Source organism: Mauremys reevesii, linkage group 16 (genome assembly GCF_016161935.1).
Source record: "Mauremys reevesii isolate NIE-2019 linkage group 16, ASM1616193v1, whole genome shotgun sequence".
In the NCBI taxonomy this organism is placed as follows: Eukaryota; Metazoa; Chordata; order Testudines; family Geoemydidae; genus Mauremys; species Mauremys reevesii.
In genome coordinates this window covers 34,897,378-34,917,215 of record NC_052638.1, presented here as the reverse complement: position 1 = coordinate 34,917,215, position 19,838 = coordinate 34,897,378, and the positions used below count along the sequence as shown (strand labels likewise).

The 19,838-nt window shown below is 42.0% G+C and overlaps 1 protein-coding gene across 4 annotated transcripts in view; it reads right to left on the bottom strand.

The window, feature by feature from the left end:
- Positions 1–19,838, bottom strand: part of CDH13 (cadherin 13) — a 748,254-nt gene that overhangs the window by 672,589 nt on the left and 55,827 nt on the right. The window contains exon 1 of one of the 4 annotated variants that reach the window (XM_039502838.1): positions 10,155–10,167. The exons of the other annotated variants lie outside the window; for them this stretch is intronic. The gene's annotated coding sequence lies outside the window, so the exon portion shown is untranslated. Of the gene's footprint in view, positions 1–10,154; positions 10,168–19,838 lie in introns of those variants that run through there. 4 annotated transcript variants of the gene reach the window in all.

Here is a 19,838-nt window from a genome sequence, read left to right as displayed (position 1 = left end):
GCCGCAATCTGCCTCATGCAGGTAGCGCAGTGCAAAGCAGCCACAATGCAGAGGAGAATCTGCAGCAAAATATCTACCCAACCCTGACAACCAACACAATCATCCTCATCACCACGAGTCAAGACTCTTATTACAAGTGCTGTGATTTGGCACTTAACACTCCAAGAGCACAACATCTAAGATCACGTGTCCTTCTGTCCCACATGCTGCACAGCAAGAACAGAAGGTATGGCATTAATATTAATTTTAGTCAGACCTTGACTAAATCTGTCATTTATTTAGGAGAGAAAACAGTAAACAAATATCATTTCCAGCTTGGTACTCGAGGGAATTAGTTATGCAATGCCTGATAAGAAAAACAAGAGCATCATGCACCTATTCTAGACTGCCCTTCACTGCTCTCGCCTCCCCCTCCTCTGAGTACTTCTAAGCTGAACTGAGAGCAAGCCCAACAGGCAGTGTTTTAAATGTGAAACTGAGTTTTCAAATGTATTCATTATATAAATATTGCTATACTCTGCTTTATTTGGAATGGCTGCTGTTTGAAATTGCTGGTTACTACATTGTCATTTCCTCCATGGTTCTTGTAGTTATCTGTATTTTATCAATAAGCCCACAGAGGCCTGTTTCCCTTGTACAGGAACAGATCTGGGCAGCAATGTTCGGAGGCACCAACGTGTTGCTTTTCACATTAACTTCTAAGAAGAGCAAAGCAGCACGTTAGTTTTGCACGTTATCATAGAATCATAGAAGATTAGGGTTGGAAGATACCTCAGGACGTCATCTAGTCCAACCCCCTGCTCAAAGCAGGACCACCCCCAACTAAATCATCCCAGCCAGGGCTTTGTCAAGCCAGGTCTTAAAAACCTTTAAGGATGGAGATTCCACCACCTTCCTACGGCCATTCTGTTTGCCAAAAAAAGGAAATCTGAGTACTTACAATGGAACTACTGAGGGTGAACATGGAGAAGTGAAACTCCATCAATATAGAGGGATCTGCAACCCATATTCTCATGGCTGAACAAGACTCCCAATTGCATTCTGGGAAGACAATTCTGCATACCAGATCAAGGGGAAGATCCTCTACCCACATTTGCACATTGCATCTGTGTTCCTCTCCAGCTCCACATAGCCCACTATTCAAGGAAGCATTTAAATTATGGCCAGGGGATCGCGCTGATACTAATTACCTCCTTGGCAATGCAGCCTGGAATAGCATTTGTGGAGCTCCCTTTACTAATCCACACCTTGTCAGTGGGTTGGGAGCTGGGCTACAAGCCCAGTGTAGATCCTTGCACAAGGGCTGTTTACTCAGGTTTTGTTTTAGGGAGTGAAGGCAAATCTCACACTCCTTGGGAAGTAGAATCAAAGTCCTGAATTATTTCCACGTGTTTCAATTTGCGTCCCCTGTTGTTGTGAGCCTCCCACTTACGGCAAAGCTCCTTCTGTGAAAATAAATGACTTCCTAATAAGCAGGTTGTAGCTGATTTGTAGAAGTATATTTCAAATGACAATACTCTGGGGAAATAGTGCAGGAAATATGTCTGTCCCCTTCTGAGGTCAGTTCCTACCAGAACACCTGTTTATGAGTAATAAATTATTAACAATGTCTAAAGTGATGTGCAGATTACGTTTTGATTTTAATTTTCAAGTCTGTCTAGGTACTTAAATCACTGCAATAACTGGGCACCTCGCACAATTAATGAAATGTGGTTGGGAAGTTTTATCCTTGTGGTATTCAGTGAGCTTCGCAGTACCCCACCCAGATTCTGTTTGGGAAGCTCAGTCCTTAAAGGCACAGTCTCCAATACCACAATCCTAATTTTAAAAATAGGTCAGAGGTACAGAGACACTAAGTGATTTGCCTGAGATCACACAGGAAGTTGGTGGCTCTGCTAGGATTTGAACGCAGATCTGAGCATCAGTCCAGCACTCTATACACAAAACCACCCTTGAATACAGACCTGTAATATGAACAACAAAAGCACTGTACTCAGACTCCTGCAATATTCACAGAGCTGAAGTTTTCCTTTCCATTCTGCTGAATCTCTTCTCATTTCAGTTATATCATCACTCCAATCACCTGCCTGTCATATGCCGAAATAGCTATATATAAATTGTATCAGTAAATCTGCAGTCCTTTTTGCATACTCCTTTTCTGAATGAGTCCATAAGTAAAAGAGGCATACCACTGGCTCTAACTGAATGAGATATTTAGAAAGGGGAGGTCTGACACACGAAGGTTCCAATTGCTTCTTCAGACATAATAATAATGCAAACTGCAGCTCTTCAGTTTGACACAGGACAAAACCAAGGACTATAAGAAGGAAAAAACTTGCATTTTTATATCAGTGAAACAGTCACTGTCTTGGGGGGGGGGGAAGTCAGTTGTTTTTCTTATCTTCTACCATACCCACCCCAAAGGCAGCTGATGCAATATTGTCAGATTTAAGGAAATATGGAGGTTTTATTTATACAGTATATGGATGAGAGATTAACAGCTTTAGAGCTGGAGAACAGTGTAGTTTCCATTTGAGCTCACACTGTTTATTTTTAGTTTCTTGTGTGTTCCACTCAGCTAGGAAAGGTCAATCACTAAAACACTCCGTTTTGGATATTTTTCTTCCAAAAATGGGTCTTCAGCCAAAAAGTCAGTGTGTGGTTCATGAAAACTGGGAGGGAGATTGCCTTTCAGTTTCTGACAGTCAATATTTTCCACAGGGGTTGGGGGAACCATCCAACCAGCTCTACAAACTAAATGGTGAAAGTTCAATATACTTCAGACAAGTCTTGGGACTCTTGTATTCCTCATGTTTTGTGTAAACACATTGCAACTGTAGGCTTTTCTCTTGTGAGTCATAGCACGGAAATGTATTTCCTTGCTGTTATTTTTAATGATCAGAATAAACACCTTGCTTGTTTGTTGAATAAATTTGGGGCAGGGTGGTAGGAACAGCATATCAGTAAACACATTAGGTTGGGTTTTCAATCCTGAAATTGTCTGCCGAGGTTCTCTAACATGTATTTGTGTGTGACAGAAATGTTTAGCTCTGTGGGCAGTCCTAGAAAATCTGTGTGTGATAACCTCTTATAGTGTAAGTAAGAAGGCTGATTCTTCCATCCACATTCAAACTTTCAAAGAGAAAATCTACTCTGGTATAAAATGTGCCATCCTGTGAAATTTAAGGTGGATTGGTTTAGTTTAAGAAGTTTTTAGAGAATGGTGGGGAAAAAAATAGGCTTAGAACAGATGTCTCTTCCATGTTTTCATATGTTTGATAATCAACTTCTTCTGGCACGGGGAAAATGCAGAACTTCCATTGATCAGACATCCTTTGGATCTCTAGAAACGACAGCACCACTGTTAAATTCTGTCTTTAAGGGTATGTCTACACTGCAATTAAAAACCTGTGACTGTCCCATGCCAGATTATTCAGGGTCACGGGACTTGAGCTAAGGGGCTGTATGATTGTGCTGTAGACATTTGGACTCGGGCTGCCGCCCAGGCTATAGGACCCTCTGAGGTGGAGGTCGGGAGCTTAGGCTGCAGCCCAAGCCTGAACACTGCAACTAACAGCTCCTTAGCCCAAATCCTGTGTGCTTGAGTCAACTGGCACAGGCCAGCCAGGGGTTTTAATTGCAGTGTAGACGTACCCTAAGAGTTTTAGTGCCAGCTAAATGTTTTCAAAGTGGGGTTTTTCTATTCAGAAACAGCAGAATGCTGGACAATTAGGCTAATCACAAACTTATAATCTCTGGTGCCCCAGCATAATTTCCTACTTGAAATGGAGGGTAAATGTGAATGAGATCTCAGATGCCCTCAGTGGTATTGAATGCATTTGTCAATAGTAATGTTAAGGACCCTAGACCTTCCCTTCCTAATTGCTAAGGTATCATTTAAATGCATTTGTAGCCACTCCAAACAAACGTATTGATTTCATGTGAACACTTTACATTTAAGAGAGGGCCATATGGCACTGTCACCTGCTCTGTTCAAGTGGCTCACGGACAAAGAGTGGAGCTTTCTGCTTCCCTCAGTCACTCATAATGAAAACACACTATTTTCACACAGGGAAATGCTTTAATGTAATTAATGGCAGAAATTAGGTTTCTCCAGTATCCTCCACATCTTTTTCTTTGAGTAGCAAACACCAGTGAATGTTTGCTACTCAAACACCACTAGGCACTCTGAGAGGACTCCCTCATCATGTTGATTGTATTGTAGTTCCATTGCTCTTTGTACTACACATCTGGTGTGAAAAATGGCCTGCACTAGCCATCTGAGCCCCAAAAGAGCTTGGGAAGTTACTTTACCTCAGGAGAGGCAATTCCTCTTGGAGGTTGCAACTGTACACTACTACTGATTTTGGGATGTATCTGAATGGCAAAATTCAGCCCCTCATAGAATATCAGGGTTGGAAGGGACCTCAGGAGGTCATCTAGACCAACCCCCCTGCCCAAAGCAGGGCCAATCCCTTATTAATGAAAACCAAAAAGTAGGAAACAAGATGACTCATCCCATCTTTGAATCGCTATATCATCTCTTTCCTCTGTTTTCCAACTGTCATTTATTCCAAATTTCTTCCATATAGTTCTGACTTTCCCATTTCTGTAACACAGAGGAAGGTCATTACTGTAGGAGTTTTTTAATTCTTTGTCACAAATTGCCATTGTGTCACTGAAAAGGAGCAAACTTATTGGCCAGCCATGTCCCCTCATGGCTGGGCATGGTGGGGCACTCAGTTTCCTCCACTAGACAACAGTTTGGGGCAGTGACAGTTGGTCTCTTCTTATAGCTCTAGCTCTCTAGTCAGGTGATTCATCATCTCAGTCCTTCCAGAGAAATACAGAATCCTAGAGGCTAAAAGGTCTGTAAGGGAGTGGACTCACCCCTGCAGTGCCTCCTGCTGGTCATCCATGGGAATTAGCTCTCCCAGCATCCTGGAGCACCCCCTGCAGGCTGGTGATCCACCTTACCACTGGCCCAAGTGTCCCTCCCAGGACCCCAGTGCCCCTTTCTCCAGGTTGCTGCCCCTCTGGCAGTACCCCCACACTCTGCGTCTCCCCACCCAAGGGAGCCCCCACCCACTAACCCCACCTCACCTCACTGTAAGGCTACTGCCAGTCACCATCTAGCCCCACTCCCTGGGGCAGACTGCAGTATATGCCACTCATCACAGGCAAGGTTGGGTTGGACCTGCTGCCTCTCTCTATAGCTGGGCTGCCCCTCTGCAGTCCCGGTACTGGTCTTAGGCCCACAGCCTGGGGCTTTCCTAGGCCAGAGCTCCCCAGCTCCTCTAACCTTCCCCCAGCCCTGCTCCACTCCCAGTACCCTGCTCAGCTCCCTAGCAGCCAGGCCCTTCTCTCTCTACAAGCAGAGACAGAGAGAAGACCTGAACTTCTGGCTGCCCTGGCCTTCTTATAAAGCCCAGTTACTCTGTTTGGGGCATGGCCCCAGCTGCAGCCACTTCCCCCAGTCAGCCGGAGTTTTGCTCCCTTCCCCAGCCCCAGCCCTCTGCAGGGCTTTTCCAACCCCTTCAGGGCTGGAGCCAGTGCTCACCCCGCTACAGTCCCATGACTCTGTATCAGGCTGTGAGGGTTTCTAGCCTGTTTTCCTGGGGATGGTAGGGGAATACAGGCCCACCCTCTCCTCTGGGTTCCAGCCCAAGAACGATGTGTTTAACCAAAACAAAAAGTCAATAGATACAAAGTGGATACCTGCGGATTTGACAGGCTCTACTTATGCTTTTAGTGCTGGAAATCCCAGTGCTAGTTGCCACTGATAGATCAAGGAGGTGTTTCTTATGGAAGTATTTTCATTCCTCAGAAGACCACCCAGGCCTGTTGCCCTACTGTCAATTTGTGAGAATGAACCATCCTGCAAACCAAGCAGTGCCAATGTCGCCAGTGTTTCTCAGAATTCAGGAGTGTTTTCCCATGAAAACCACCCTTATTGTATGCGGTGCTCTTGTATTATTTCTAGTCCCTCTGGTCCATATTCTGTTCTATTTTACATCTGTGCCATTCCACTGCCTTCAATAGGAGTACACGGGTGTGACTGCACATACAAATAGGAAATGTGCCAACAATAATCAAAAGCAATCAGCAAAAAAATACCTTGTTCTGAGCTTATACAGATGACAAAAATCAATAACAGAGGTCACCAAGTTCTTCAAAGCCAGCTTGGTGAAAACATTATTTTTGCTTATTAGAAACTACCCCTGTAATGAGTCAGACCTTTAAAGTTGTATACAAGAAAACAATTGAGGCATCCAATATGTGAAGCTTTTTACTGACTACAAAAATGCCACATGCACATAGACCAATGTGTGGGTAATGGAGGGTAGAGTGGAGAGCTTATTAAAAGGAGAAGAAACCATGCATAGAAGGGGACGAAGAGGCACAGAACTTTGCTGGCAAGGTGGGATTGGTGTCAGGATAACGGTGGATCAATTATTTTAGGGTTGGAGGGCAAGAGAAGAATAAGTGAAACAGGAAGTAATCAAATACTGGTGGATAGGAAGGGCAGCCTTCCTCTTCCCCCAAACCCCGCAAAATTAGAGCAAAACAAAGGGCTAAATTCAGATCTGCTGTAAAGGCATGCAACTCCATTTATTTCATTGGGTCTACAGGTTTCTCTCCTTTAATTCAACACAGAGTGACAAGTACCCATCAACCCAGATGCACTGTGGGATTACAAAACCTACACATGCCCCTGTTGACATGTGTCAATCAAGGTTAATGTCGGTTTGATGAGTGCCACCTTTCTTCTGCTATCTCATACAATTTTGTACAAAAGGAAGTTTTGCTACCCTATAGTAAGTACTCATTTTAAAGTATAAAATATACATGTATATCTTTGAATTATGCATAAAATGAAAAGAGTTTAATAACTGTTATTTCCAATTTCTATTTTAGAATGCCAATGTGAACTGTAGGTATATATGGGTTTCTTATCATTATCCCTTTCTGCCACTTACCCACCTTGGGTTTCAGTGTTAAAATTTACTGTGCTGCTAGAAATCTGACATGCATAGAAATATAAATCTAATTTAAATAATATGCATTTTTACCATCATGATTTTAAATTTGATAACCGTTTGCTAAAGAGAAGGATTTATTCAAGATAAGAATATGAGTTGCTACTGATTATTTCGTATCATTATTGTCCACTGAACTTGCAATTATTAGCTTTATGCATTGGGAAAAAAGACTCTACATGTAACTGTCTCTTACAATTTATTACAATATGTCCTGAAATTAAGTCAATCAATTTATTTTTAATGGACTCCTACCAGAATTTTTAAGTACATTCCTCAGACTTATTGTAGTTCACTAACACTTTCTTTCAGCACATGATGGATAGTTTCCATTTTAAAATATGGCATTTGTTGTAATGTAGTTTAAATTACTTTTCTTCCTGGAACATGTGTTATTCAGAGTTACCATTATGTGGTAGGAAATTGTACATTATGTTGCGGCTTTATCTCCTTTTATAGCTCACATTACAGTTACATCCATTCAGGTACAATTACATTGGGGAAAATATGATTTAGCATTTATATTAAGAACAATCCTATTTAGTAAATTTATGTTAGCTTTTGGTTAATTACCAAAGTGGAGTGAGAACAACCCAAAACAGCCAGAGGATATGAACTTCATAATTAAGTAAGTAAAGCATATTTTCCCCAGGATAAGTACGCACAGTAAAACCTATTTATGGCAAAATATGTATAGACAAAGTTATATTAATTCTAGTTTATTATATAAATGTACTGTAATGTGAGAGCATTCTGCTTAAGAAAAACTTCCTCCAGAAAAATAAAGAAGGTTCCATTTTTAATATAACAACTTTATACATAAATTCACTTTTCACAAAATATTTATTTCTGTTATTTCCTCATCCCAGATGTAGTACATCTTTTAGCAGTAATTCCACTGGGCAAGCTGACACCCTCATAGTATATGTGTGTAACAACATAATTTGTGGTATATAACTATAAAATGTGCCGAGCTTCTCAGATGGTTAGAAGTTGTCATGTTGGTATATAGGAACTAGGTAGTGGTGGTGAATATTCATTCTGAATTAAACCATTAGCTTCTTCTACATGCAATATAAATCCAGGAGAGTTTTTTTCAGGCTTGACATCAAAGTTAATATAATATTAAAATATATGCTGTACATTAGAATATCTAGTTTGCTCCTGTTGCTGGTAAGGGGTTGAAATTCATCTCTCTCTCTCTCACACACACACACCCCCCCACCTGTTGGACAAGTACAAAGACATTTTAATCAGGATATAATAAGTATTCTTATTCTGTTCATTAAGATAAAGAAATGTTTGGCAGGAAAATGTTTCATTAGGTTGTAATTTGCTTTGATATGCAAATTATGATGCAATTAGTTTTGAATTTCTGAAGAGGTAGAATCTATGTGCTAGACATATTTTCATGTGTGTTAAACAATGAAAGTTCAAGTATCATTTTTCTTTAAAAAAATATAAAATTCATACTCGCTTTGTGTAAACATAGGGAAACATGGGAGTTTTTTGCACATTTACTTCATATCAGAGAAGATCGTTTTTGTCAATTTACTTATGAAACATAAAAAGTTACCTGGCAGGGCTGCATTTGAAATGATATTTTTTTCCTGTTTAATTCCATTCTCTTATTCGAGAAACTGTGGGACAGATTCACAACTACTGTAAATCAACATAGCTACAGTGACTTCAATGCAATTACACCAATTTAGAGTAGTTGAGGATCTCACCCAGCATACTGTAAATAGAGTTTGGGAATAAAGAGAGTAGCATATTAAAACTGTAATGATAAAATTAATCTTAGGTACTTAGCAACTTGATAACTGCTTTAGTTACTCTTGTGTTTGCAGAGTTCAAGGTATTTTCTGTGGTAAGATATAAGAAAGTACAAGGAAATACTGCAGATACTGAAATGACTATTTATCTTAAATAAAATTAGCACATTTTTCTATAACACCACAGTAGATGAGTACGGACTAATATGTCCAAACTATGATAAATATCAGCGATAGCACACAATAGAACAGATCCTTCAGGATATTAGATACTCTAAATTGTCATCCTCAGCTCTCACTAAGGTGCTCAGCATATGGCAGGATTAGATCCTAAAGCACAAAGGACCGAATGCAATAATAATGATATCATCTGGTAGTCATGGCAGCAAGCAAGAACAAGTGTAGTGCAAGCATAAACAACGTCCTTAATCAGATTAGAGGTTCAGTAAACTGTGCTGCTTGTTAAATTTGACCTTTGGCACTCCAGTTAGTATGAAGAACCCTGGTGAAATCCATGAAAACATTTCATGTTCTAAATGTGTGTCAGGAGTGGAACTCATGTGGGAAACAGCCAAGAGGCAAACATTCTAGGCACATACTATTTACTCTTTTAATGCTGCAGGTTTTAAAGGCAGAAACTCCACTATATTACAGCCACTTACTTATCTGTTTCAAAGGATTAACCCTTTGTGAACATTTTATAAACCCTTTTCAAAACATTCATTTGTCTGGACGTCTAGAAATTACCAGATTGCAAAGGGCTAAAAATTTGTGTTTAAATGCAATTATACTTGATTTTTAACTGTACTAATCCATTTGGAATAACAGTTAGGAATGTCATCACCAATAGCCATTTTGTTAGAGAATTAACTGCCTAAATCTGTTTTCTTGGGAGAGTTTCTAAATAGACAGGTCATTAATTATTTGAGCAATTATCTGGGGAATTATTTCTAAAATTAATGTAACTCCTGTGTTTTTATTGTAATACTCCTAGCCATTGTCAAGGTTCATCTTTTAGTGGGACAGTCAACATGATTAGCAGAGTAAAGGCCTAATGTAGGAAAGAACGCATTTCACGTTAAACACATAAGTAGTCTCACTGAAGCCAATGGGACTACTTATGCGTCCAAAGTGAAACGTGTGCTTAAGGTTTTTGAAGGACTGAGGTCCACATCTGTTAATTTCAGAAATCACTGTTGGAGTCAATGCTGTATTTAAAATGCATTATAACAGCCTGCTGGACATGGGCCCTGGATTTGCATATTTTTCTCCAATGGAGCCCTCAGCATTCCAGTTGATTAGAAAGCGACGGCTGATTGCACAGTTATCCACAGGTAACAGCAGCAGTCACACAATTAGCCGCATCATCACCATTGCTTCCAGTTGGCAGATAGTTAAGCGACCTTGTCGTATTGGTTCTATTTCATGGTAATGATGCACCAAATCACCCTGAATGCCTGGAGATTTGTTGGGGCTGAAAAGAGCCCAATCTAGCCAGCAAATATTGAAGAGGGAGGAAAAGCCTGTGGATAGAATCTCCCTCTTTCCCCCCCCCCCACCCCTTCAGCACTCTGTAAAAAGAGCTATTGGCTAGGGTGCTGTATGTTTCTGGGAGGATCTGTAAGGCAAAGAATGGTGCAGGGTAAACCACAGTGGTACTCATTGAACATTAATTTTTCCCGGGAACTAAGGACCGTCACAAACCTCTCTACCTTCTCACTACAAGTGCAAGTCCACTTCTTTGCCCTGCATCCGCTAACATAAATACATAGCAACAGGTATATTTATATTTTATTTAAAGAAAGACACACTACCAAAGCAAGACACTCCACTAAACATGTTTCAGAGTAGCAGCCGTGTTAGTCTGGATCTGCAAAAAGAACAGGAATACTTGTGGCACCTTAGAGACTAACAAATTTATTCGAGCATAAGCTTTCATGAGCTACAGACCACTTCATCGGATGCATAGAATGGAACGTATAGTAAGGAGATATATATATACACATACAGAGAACATGAAAAGGTGGGAGTTGCCCTACCAACTCTAAGAGGCTAATTAAGAGAAAAAACATGTTCTCCCTGTGGGGAGAGGATGAGAGAAGAAACAACACGATAGTTGTGTCGTCACTTTGCTGCATGCACTACTGAAAGGTGCTCAGATTCCACAGTGATGAGTGATGAGTGTGGTATAAACAGTGTGGTAGAATAGCATAGGACAGGATTAGGACTCTATCTAATGAACCTGATTCGCACAAGAGTGGAACCCCTGATTTCCTGAATTCCAGTCTAATCAATCACCTACAAGAGTATTGTTCCACCCTTTAGTCTCCAAAGCTTCAACATTAACTGCAATCTCTTCTGCCTCATTTACTTTTTTGGCACATTAAAACTTGTTCATTTAGGGTGGGACTTTCAAAAGCATTTAGAATTGGTCTAACAACCACTAAAGCAAATGGGAGTTTTACCATTGATTTCAATGGGAACACAGTTAGGCCAATGCTGAGCACTTTTGACATTCTCACCCCTCAAGGTACTAATTTTAGCAGAAGTTTATCATGAAGTACTCTATTAAAATAGTCATTATCTGGTCTCTAGTTTTATACTTAAAGTTTCACAATGCTTAGATGACAGTCTAGCTTAAAGATTATTTAATTAGAGGAACAATCTGAATAACTATGTGATGGATTCTTATTTCCATGACTAAAATATAGCATTACTGACAGTCATGGCAGAGCTATTTACAACCTCAGCAGCTGAGTTTTAGCTGTAGTGCACCTGTCAAGCCCATGAACTGGATATTTTGCGCTTTCATATGCAGAATCTTTTCAATACATACTTTCAAAAGAGAATGTCAAAGATATTTAATTGACAATGACATCTCTTTCCTTTTAGGAGGTTTCTGTAACTGAAGCAGAGCTGTGGAAATCTACAGTCAAGTGCTTGAAGTATAACTCAAACAAACACGATTAGTGATATGAAATGCGCATTTATGTTACAAATGTGATCCACTGAGCCAGCAGAGAAACATTAATTACTGCTATAATACAGGGGGCGGAGGCGGAGAGATAATATTAGCTTTTAATTTGGGCATGGATAATTTTCTTCTTATTTTTGTTGTAGAACATGGAGTATAATACTTGCTAGAATACAAAGAATGATTTAAACCAGTTTTTATATATGTTTGGTTTTTGGTATTTTTTTAAAATCTAGTCTAGTTTCTCACTTTCACTAGATGTTAATCTCTGAATGTTGTTTGTTTGATTGATAGTGAATAACAGGAGAGTAAAACCAAAACACAAATGACACTTCTAAACAGGAGAGGGAGGAACATATTCAGTAGTATACTCTAACCCACCTTTAATTTAGGTTACCAAAATAATTTGCAGCACAACATGATTCTGCAGGAAAACATGGGAATAGATCCAAAAATGCTTTCCGACAGTCTGAATCAGTCAACGTGGGACATACCAAGGGATGCAGTGGATTTTACATCACTTGAAGTAATGGACTGAATGTCCTTCTAAAAAATATTTTCCTCGAGCCCAGCCACATGATATAGCCTTGATGCAGGAATTACAAAGAGAAATTCTGAGACTTGTGTTATTTATTCATAGGTTTCAAGGACAGAAAGAACCATTATGATCATTTAAGCAGACTTCCTATGTACTGCAGGCCAGAGGATTTCACCCAATAATGTAGGAGACTGGATCATAATGATCCCTGCTGGCCTTAAAACCAGTGACTAATTCAGCACCTGATCCTGCAAGTGCTGACTGGCAGGTGTGATGGAGTAGTCCTGCTGAGTTCAAAAACTGTTTGCAAATTGCTTACACACTTGGGCCCTTAGTGCCTAATCCTTCAAGGTGCTGAGCATTTCCTAAGAGCTAGTGAGCATGCTCAAATCAAGGGCTTGCAGCAACTCTCAAGCCTTGTGTGCATGGGAAACGGTATGCACTAGGTGGTAATTTAAAATCACTATATCTCACACACACACACACACACCCCATAAGTGTGACTTTCTTAGTTTAGTTCAGCATTTCTCGAATACGGCCACCAGAGGGTTTCCCTGCAGCCACCACAGCTTCCTGAGCGGTGATGGTGGGGGAGGGAGGCAATGCATCGGTCCCTCCCTCTTCCCTCCCAGTTCCTCATGGATACGCAGCCCTGCACGGCGCCTGGAGACAGGTGGGGCATCACGCTGCAGGAGTACCCGTGAGTTCTCTACCTGGAGGGAGGGGAGGCTATGAGGCTTGGGCCCTGGCTGTGCGGACCAGAGCTCCAGCCATGGGGCTCCAGGTGCCAACACCTGGCTCCTGCTGCAGGGTTTTGGGTGCTGAACCCCAGACCTGACCACGTGGCCCCAGCCTTGGGCCATGGGGATTCAGTTCAGGCTCCAACCCCTGGCCACGTGGCGCCAGGCTCCAATTCCCATCTCTGGCCACGCACCTCAACCCTGCTGTTAGCCACTGGCCCCAGGCACCAACCCTCAGTCTTGGCTGCTGACCCTGGGCACCGACCTATAGTCTCAGCCACATGGCAGAGGACACCGATCCCTGGCCCCAGGCACACAACAGCGGGTGCTGGCCCTGGGTGTTGATCCCTGGCCCCAGGTGTGTGCCAATCCCCATCCCCAGGTGCACAGCAGCGGGTGCTGGCTTCGGCCTCATGGTGGCAGGCACTGACCCCAGATCTGGCCACGCAGCCCCAGGTTCCAGCACCCAGTTTCGGGCTCTGACTGCATGGCAGGTGGCACTGGCCCTGGGCTCCAACTCCCTTCCTCAGCCATGCAGCTCCTCCTCTGGCCACAGGCACTGACCCCCCGGCCACGTGGCAGTGGGCGCCAACACCCAGCTCCAGCTGCAGGGCTCACCACACACCCTCCTCTCTCTTGACCCTACATCCATGTTCCCCTCCCCATCACCCCTGGACCCCACTGACTTCCTGGCCCTGTATCCACCCCTCCATTGCCCCATGCCCCCACTGCCTTCCCCGGCCCACATCCATCCCACCATGTCCCCCCACTGCTTCCGCCTCCTTCCCCTGCATCCAGGGCTTAATTTGTCCTGGGACTTGCTGAGAAAAGTGATATTAACGAGCATGCAAGTATCACTTTTCACAGCCTTCCCAATATCTATTAAGTGTCCTGTGACAAGTGATTAATATGAGGGCACAAATATCACTTTTCACAGAAATATTTTTACTATTGAGTCTGCAAAAAACAAACAAGCCCTACATAAATAAATTACAGTGATGTGTATATGTGCTATTTATTTGTTTTTCCTAAAGTTAATCAAGTATTTTAGGAAAAATGATCGGTCCCGCCACCAGCAAGAGTTGGTGGCCGCATTCTGAGGCCACCAAAAAATTTGTTGTGAGAACCCTGGTTTAGTTTATGTCACTTAGGAAGGGGTTTAAAGCTAAACTGGAAAAAGCCACTCTTCTCCTGGAATAAGAATGTTCACTTGGGGGATTATGCCTGTATAATTAAATTACAGTAGTATAATGGTAAACCTTCCCATGTAGACAAGGTCTTAGGAAGCACTTAGTACTTTCAGATTAGGCCTTTCATTTTTACTTGATCAGATTTTTACTAAATAATGCACTTCCAGGTCAAAACTGTCACTGTATTTGGAGACAAAAAAATACACTTCTCCCTACCAGTAATTCATGCATTTTGTCCCCTAACATGCTCCCTCCTTTTGCCTAGCCCCTATCTACTGTCTCCCACTTCATTGCAGTCTCACTTCTGGTGGTTTGAGGCCTTCTCCTCTACAGTTCCTGCTTCTTGGCATTAGCCTGATCCCTTAAAGTATATTTTATAGGAAAGATACTATATAAAATCAAGGACCTTGATCCCTTGTCAAAGGGACTATTCACTATGCAGAATGGGCCCTGATACTCTTTGCAATACAAAAAAAATTCTGCTAGAATTTGTTAACATTAAGGGTCGGTTTTTACTCAGGTTTAGTAGCCCCTAAAGCCAGAAACCCAAGTAAGGAGCAGCATATAGTTATGTTGGCCCAGGAGCAGACAAAGAACCACTCTTACCCTTGTCCCCTTTTGCTCCAGGGAGGTAATAATCTGCACCAGTCACACGTCTGGCATAGAGTACTTCTGTGCAAAGGCTCTATCCCCACTCCTAGTTATGATCCTGCACTTCCCTACCTATGTAAGAAGAGGAGTAGCAACCCTACAAAGGTTTTGGTCCCTCCCAGAAATACAGAGAGAAGAGTGAACAGTGGGGTTTTCGAGTGAGATGCTATTAAATGTGAATAAAGGTATCCGGCCTTAAATAAAGTTTAACTATCTGCACTAAACTTGTGCAGCACTGGGGCTAAGTTGCACATATGTACAGCAGTCACAAGATTCTAATGCCCACAATGTTTTCGGCTCACATGCTTAATGTATAATGAAAAAAACATTCAGCCTTATTGAGCTTCAGGCTATGGATCAGTGCTATAATATTTGAAGCACACCAAAAAAAGGATTTTTTGGTGTTATGTTATGATAACCTCTGCAAAGGGTTTTCCATTATTTGCCATGTTGGTGGGCTTTTCACCTTGAAATTGTTGACAGCAGAGCAGACTGTTATGTCTCGGCACTTTTTTAATCTCTACTCAAATATACATCTTGCTGTTTTTCACCCTGTCAAGTTAATCCCTTGAAAGTATCATAACATAGTAAGCAAGGTATAAAACTGTGGAGCTGCTCAGTATTGTGGGACAGAGCTCAAACGTGCCGTGCATCACGCTGAATGTTTTGTCTCACCAAAAATGGAAAAAGAATTCCTTTCGGTTTTTGGTTGTTTGTTTTACACAGAGTGCTGTATCAAGTATAAGATGACCCGAAATAGAAAAACATTGCAAATGTAACATGTTGCCGTTGCAATTCCTATGATCAAGTATATTTTTGCTGCATATTTCTGTCTCAGTTTCACAGCCTCTACTGGTTGAAATTTTAATTATAAAATGTATAAGGGTTTATTTAATGCTTCCACCCTTGTACTTCTTGTCACCTGTGTTCTGAAATGTTCATAACCCCCTATTGTAAGAGAAATAAGATAAGAAAAAGCCTTTGAGAGTGTCTGCACATAAGACAGATTATATCACAGGACAATGATCAACTGTTCTGTTCCCATGAGCCTACATTTGAGAGATCAAAAGAAGCTTTAAGATTATGGTCTCTCCATGGGTCCATAGAGAGGAACAGATGAAGGTCACTCACTGTTTCATATGAGAAAAATACAGGACACTCATCTTAATTCATTCAAATCACACACACACACACACACACACACTTCATTGTCAAGACTTCCCTATTGCAAAGCAGTAAGATTTTTTTTCCCCTACAATTTGTGATGGGCATCCTACAATGCAATATCCTTGAAAATTCTGACTGAATTAAGTTTAACTATCTTTGGAGTCCATTGTATTAAATGCAATGGTTGCATAGTATTGTGGGCCTGGATGCAGGGCCGGCTTTAGGAAGCGCAGGGCCCGATTCGAATAGTTTTCATGGGGCCCAGGCAGGGATGACTCACCCGGCGGCGCTCCGGGTCTTCCGCGGCACTGAAGGATCCTCCGCCGAAATGCTGCCAAAGACCCGGAGTGAGTGAAGGACCCACCCTCGAAGTGCTGCTGAAGACTTGAAGCACCACCAGGTGAGTAAAAATTTAAAAGGCACCTAAGTTAGGCACTCTTCTTTAGGGGTGGGACCCTCTTAGGCGCAGGCGTGGGGCCCTCTTAGGCGTGGGGCCCAATTCGGGGGAATCTGCCTAAAGCCGGCCCTGCCTGGATGATCAAAGAATTATATTGAACAATGTGGCAGATAAGAATGTTTTTTGGGACAATACATGTGAAGTGGATTTCCTGGGAAATACCTGGGGGGAGCTGAATACAACTCCCCTCTGCCCCTGCTGTGAAAAAACACAGTCGTTTGAAGCTACACCCTGAGAAGAGCACTTTTGCCACGTGAGGCCAAAATGCAAGGCCCGAGCTATAAAAAGGAAAGACTAAACTATTCATGGTTGTGCAAGTTCTGAGCTGTTATCAATTTGTAACCATAGAAAAATCCCTTTGTGGGATTTGAAGGACTGACTCTTACCAGAGCCCTTGTTGGAGCTGGGGGTGATCTCTAGTAAGCTTATTAGCCCTGGACCCTGCACTGCCCTGGGTAGGAGGCTGGGGTGCCCAAGAGCAGCCCCTAGCTCATGCCCTGCCGGGGCAGATGGAGGGTCTGGGGCTCCCCACAGCAGCTTGGGTTCCCTGGGTGGCTCTTACCATGGCCCAGATCCAACTTCCAGCTGGCCAGTGGGCAGGGTCTCAGGGGGAAGAGGAGGAGAAGGGGAAGGGCTATGGAGGGGGCAGGGCCTCATGCCCCCCCCCACACACACACACTTCTAATGAGGTTCTGTCACTTCTGCATCAACCCATTTACTAGAATGGGGGTTGACCTGTTAGCTAGTCGAACTTAGAATTTTTTTCCATTTTCATGGGGTTGACCTGCCTCTTTAGGTAGTCTGGCTTGCTGGGAATATCACAGGGTAGGCAGGGAACTATGCAGCCTAGAAAAACCCAAGATCAGGAGGGAAGACCACCTGGGTCTCGGCCCAAGAGAGAGAACAGCTGGGAGCTAGAAGCCTAAAAGTGGGTGTCCTTGGTGGAGCATGAAGGGGGATACAGGTACAGCTGCCTTGAACTGTGCCAGTGACCATTTCTGTTCTAGGACTGGTGTCCATAGTTATACTATACTCCTTACACTAACTTAGATGCTGCCTCACTTCTCCAGTGGGAAACAGACTTGCAGGACTCCAACATCTGCTATCATTCATTGGAGAGGCAACAATACCTACCTGAAGACCTGTGGCAAATTCTCAGACATGCTATTCATAGACAGGAAAGAGAGAAAGAGGGTGTATTTATTAGAAATACAAAATTTTGCTTTTAACTGTAATTGAAGAGATGGGAGTCAACTAGAATAATATTTGCTGAGTTTAAGAAACAAGATATGTTGTACAGAATGTCTCTTTTCTTTCAATCAGATTTTCTCTCTCCCCATTCTAAATAAATCTTGTGTTACAACCAGGTAGGTACAGACTCTTAGGGAATTTCACACAGACTGCTCTAGAGAGGTGGAAAAAAATCATCAACCTCCAAGAATAGGAAAGGGAGTGAGTGGTTTCTCTGGTCTTAAAATTTAGGTCCACATAGCTATGACACTTAGGGTCGTGAAATGTCCACCCCCTGAGCACCGTAATTATGCTGACTTGACCTAGCAGCCTCCACATCAGGGGTTAAGAGAAGAATGCTTTTGATGACCTAGCTACCATTGCTTGGGGAGGTGGTGTCCCTAAAGTGGTGAAAAACCCCTTCCATTACTTTGGGTGGCATCTATGCTATGGGGTTAAACCAGCATCACTACAGTGGTGCTATAATCCCCATAGCATAGACTGAGCCTCAGTCAAAAGGGCACAGACTAAGGCCGCCTCTCCACAAGGCTTCATGGGGTTCTCAAAGCAGGACTGTGACCACAGAAAAGAACCACATTTATGAGGCATAAGGGGACAAAAGACAATAATCCACAATACTGTCTTGAACTACTATTTTGCAACAGCATATGGAACACAACTCACAGACCAAATTTCTCTTATCTGATTGACAAACAGTTTATGAGAAGAAAGCTTAAGCTTTTATTAGATGCGCAAATAGTGTCCTGGAACTAACCTAGCACTCCTTAGAATCATAGAATATCAGGGTTGGAAGGGACCTCAGGAGGTCATCTAGTCCAACCCCCTGCTCAAAGCAGGACTAGTCCCCAGACAGATTTTTGCCCCAGATCTGTAAATGGCTCCCTCAAGTGCTGAACTCACAACACTGGGTTTAGCAGGCCAATGCTCAAACCACTAAGCTATCCCTCCCCCATAAATTCCTGTGTTTTAAAAATTATTTTCTGTTACGTTTAGGAAGCATGTTGGCATCTTCTTAAAGTGTGTCTCATGATTTGCTGTGCCCTCATCTTTTTGCCATATTCGTGCAGGGACTGATCTACTGACTTCAGTGCATTTTGGATAAGACCGTTAAAAAGTAATAGTTTGTGAAACATATTTGTCTATGTTTAATTATTAGTCTAATTTAGAACAGTGTTTGGCAACCAATGGGTTGGGACAGCCATGGGGGTCAAAAAAAGGCAACCATGTGGTCATGAGGTGTTGAAAATTGTATTACCATCTAAAGCAAAGAATCTCTTGCCCCCAACACCCTGCAAACCTTTACCCTTCAAGGGCCAGCATTCTCTGTCAACCGCTCAAAATACAAATATATATATTATTAGGCTTATCAGGTAAATTAGCTTTGTCTGCCTTGACAACTCAACACAAATCTTGTAATTAAACCATTATAATAGACAACATATATTTTGGTTTTAATTCTTTAAACTTCCTTATTCACATATGCATGACTAGAGTAAATTAAATGACTCTATAAATGAGGTTGAAGTACCAGTTACTATACACAAAAGTCAGTGTTAGACCTACAATCCACTTGATTTCACTCAGTTTCCAGAAGAGCATGCTCTCAAATGAGTGACAGAAGCCAACAGTCTATTTTCTTTATGATTTATTCGTCTCTTGTTTTTCAAAGATCTTTCATGTTTTGGGTATCCATTTCAGTTGCTATTGAAGAAACATTTGGGTTGTCTGCTTTTTATTATATTTGTATATTCACTTAAGCCATCATACTGAAGATGCCAAGACCACCAAGATTTCCTAAAATTCAATGTATCTTTATCACAGTAATAGAGTTGAATTAATGTTCAGTTTATCACTTGCCCTCTGGTTTTACAGAAGATTACTTGTGAGGATTAAGAGGCACCCTATATTGTATTCAAATAGAGTTGCTTTTGATATAGAGACTGAAAACAGCAAAAATCCTTGACTGACGGGGACTGTGACACTAGTAGACAATGATCTTAGCACTAATCTGAACAGGTTGTGTAACAATGACATTTAATACATAGTGAGAATGGA